General features: G+C 35.2%; 1 non-coding gene across 1 annotated transcript; it reads left to right on the forward strand.

The window, feature by feature from the left end:
• The first annotated feature begins 2,505 nt into the window (after positions 1-2,505).
• On the forward strand, positions 2,506-2,587 carry TRNAS-UGA (transfer RNA serine (anticodon UGA)). Its single transcript has one exon. It is a non-coding gene; the product is annotated as a tRNA-Ser (tRNA).
• Positions 2,588-3,660: the final 1,073 nt, after the last annotated feature.

Below are 3,660 nucleotides of genomic sequence, written 5' to 3' on the forward strand. Positions count from 1 at the left end.
AATATAGCGTACAATACTTGCAAACGTTCGCTATCCCATCCACTGTGATGAAAATGACTTTAAGCATTAGCAGACGACGTATTGCTTTCGGCGTCGTCTATAACTGCGGAACATTTACTGATGACAAAGAACGGCTCATAAAACCTGGAACGCTGAAAATCAGAACGTAACTGTAAAAATATCTTTTTCTTTAATTATTCAGTCTTTCTGAAAGTAATTGTTTTGGAACTAATATCTCAGGCTAAAGGTCTTCACACAACAATCGAACAGTAAACAAACTATGATGTGAGAAGTGAAAGTAACAAGCGCAACGGTTTTTGGACAGAGAGCTGAGACATTCGCCAATTTTTTATATTAATATAAAATTAGGATAAAAATAAAGAAAATGAGATTTCAAAACGATAGAAAGACAAATTCCACTTTCAATATTTAATAAGCAATATTAAATAAACTTAAATAAACTATGGAATAAAGATTCATTTATTTCTTGTGCTCGATTATTGGTAAGTTATATGCATTGAACGACTTCTTTTTATTCTTTCTAATACTTTTGTCTTACGGATATTGGTCCTTCTTTGTTTGCTTCGGTTTTACGTGGGAAGAGTATTCGTTTCGTCTGTACACTTTCGCCATACTCTTACCGACTGACTACATTTATTGATAAAGAATGGGAAAGAAAAACACAGATATAATCTTTAGTTTTAATTTGTTTACAATTGAAACAAAATATTATTATATCCTTCTTCAAGCCATTTGTTAGGATATCACAACAAAGTTTTACAAATTCCCGAAGGTAATATTCTTGAACGACAAGCTACAAACGTGCGAACACATCATGTGCGTCCTTTCCACAATATCAAGATGCTACGTAGGGTACAGAAGTATAACAAGTTTTATGATAATAATTCTTCAACAATACTAATTGTTATAGAGTGAAGTGAATTTTGAACGCCGAAGAAGCTCAAAGCTTATTCAATAAATATTAAATTGTGAAGATGAAACCAAAGGAAAGTTATTATTTCTATTTATTAAAGCTCATTAAGAATTTAATACACGAGACGTGAAAACTTGGGTTTGAACTTAGAAATGATTTTCACGTTACGACAACATAAATGTGAAGAGAGAACTCACAGTGAAACCGAACTAGAGCTGTTTCAAAGGCCACTTTTAGACGATAAAATTATTAAAAATACTGGTTGTGAAATTTTTTTTCTTTCTTACTAAAGGACTATCTTTGTCTAGTGTCACATTTTTTGAAGCTACAGACAAAAACGAAGATAAGGCTAGGGCTACATTACTCTAAAAGTGATATTTTATCGCCTCGATGGCTTAAAGACGAGCATGTTCATTCACGTAGTACAGTTTGTTTGTTTGTTTTGGAATTTCGCACAAAGCTACTCGGGGGCTATCTGTGCTTGCCGTCCCTAATTTAACAGTGTAAGTCATCACCACCCACCGCCAACTTATGGGCTACTCTTTTACCAACGAAAAGTGGGATTGACTGTTACATTATAACGCCCCCACTGCTGGGAGGGCGAGCATGTTTGGCGCGACTCCGGCACGAACCTGGGACCCTCGGATTACGAAGCGCACGCCTTAACGCGCTAGGCCATGCCAGGCCCACGTAGTACAGATGTGCGACCTTTCGAAATATTTGCGATCAATTGACGCCCTTTGCGAGAATTATAACGTTGGATCCAATTGGGTAAAAGTAGGTCATATTCCTGGATGGCCGTTCTTTAATAGGGAATGGTTGGATATTAATTGAAGACTTCACGATTTCAGTTTGAAAAGGTTTGTTCTTAAAAACTATATTCTAAGTCAGAAACTGTGATGAGGTTCACAGCACAGACGTTTATCCTTTGTTTATTTTTAGGATGAGGAACGTCAATTTTTTTTTCGTTCTTTAAGGAGGAGCCGTACTGTGAACACGGACCGATAGTGCGATCATGCATGAGAGAAGTTGGTGAAAATATACGAATTAATATTACCCTACGAACTGGACGAGGCACAAAAGGGGGATGTTATTTATAACCACAGACAATGGACAATATGTAAGATAATGTGAGTCAATCATCAACCTAACAAGGATTAATATCGAAGATTCTCTAACAGGAAAAACAAAACAACAATTTGTGGGAGGAAAGAAAATAATTACGCTCAAACTTACCGTCAGTAATCAAAAACATAGATCGAATACCGATGAAGAGAGAAAACAATCGGATGCACAGACACCACACTTTACTAATTATATACGCTACTCATTAGATAGCCACGGTTGCTATACTGTGTAGATTAAGTTTTGTGGTCAATGATAGAGCATAATATTTTAGTGTTGTGACAGCTCCCATTGAAATGAGAGCAACGTTCAAATAGTATGAAGTTTTTAAACACTTCTTAGTTAAATGATATATCACATGATTTTATTACTTGTATATTAAACATGCTCAAATTTAATTTTATTTCCCATTGAGAAGAAAAGCTCACTTGAAAATACAAGTAACCGCAGTCGAGGCCGAGTGGTTAAGGCGATGGATTTGAAATCCATTGGGATTTTCCCGCGTAGTTTCGAATCCTACCGACTGCGAAACATTTACCATTTTGCCTACATTGTGTTTGTTTATTCTTTTTCGAATGGAATTAATCGACACTTTAGAATATGTAAGTAGAGAAGCTATTAAACTGAAAATGGCATACTTAGTTGCCAAAACTTCGCATGATATAAAAATTCCAACGTATATTTCCAGAACATAATTGCTAAACGTTCCAACACCAGTATTCTTTAAATAATAAGAAAGCATCCTTAAAGTCTATGTCTTTAAAGGTTAGTTCGTAAATAAAACAACACTTGATCGTTTTACTATAAATGTATATATGAAAAGTTATCCATAAAATGTCACAATTACTCTCTCAGACACATTTCTGGACTCTAGCGGAATTCATTGAAATTAATTGAGAAGAATTTCACTTCACCGAAATTATGGATTGTTGTCGAAACTACTAATAGTGCAAACGATTCCACTTCTCTCAGGATATTCAAAGTTACATCATTCGCAGTCGGTATGATTCGTACCTACGTGGGAATATCCCAATGGATTTCAAGTCCATCGTTTTAACCACTCGGCCACAACTGCCGTCGTCACATTTTCTAGTTTAAGTTTTAAACACTACTCTTACGAAGTATTGCATTTTAAACATCACGTTGACATTACTCAAATGCCTTTTCTATCATGTTTTCTTTTGAAACAAAATATAGCGTACAATACTTGCAAACGTTCGCTATCCCATCCACTGTGATGAAGATGACTTTAAGCATTAGCAGACGACGTATTGCTTTCGGCGTCGTCTATAACTGCGGAACATTTACTGATGACAAAGAACGGCTCATCAAACCTGGAACGCTGAAAATCAGAACGTAACTGTAAAAATTATCTTTTTCTTTAATTATTCAGTCTTTCTGAAAGTAATTGTTTTGCAACTAATATCTCAGGCTAAAGGTCTTCACACAACAATCGAACCGTAAAGAAACTATGATGTGAGAAGTGAAAGTAACAAGCGCAACGGTTTTTGGACAGAGAGCTGAGACATTCGCCAATTTTTTTATATTAATATAAAATTAAGATAAAAATAAAGAAAATGAGATTTCAAAACGATAGAAAG

Source organism: Tachypleus tridentatus, chromosome 11 (genome assembly GCF_004210375.1).
Source record: "Tachypleus tridentatus isolate NWPU-2018 chromosome 11, ASM421037v1, whole genome shotgun sequence".
NCBI lineage: Eukaryota > Metazoa > Arthropoda > Merostomata > Xiphosura > Limulidae > Tachypleus > Tachypleus tridentatus.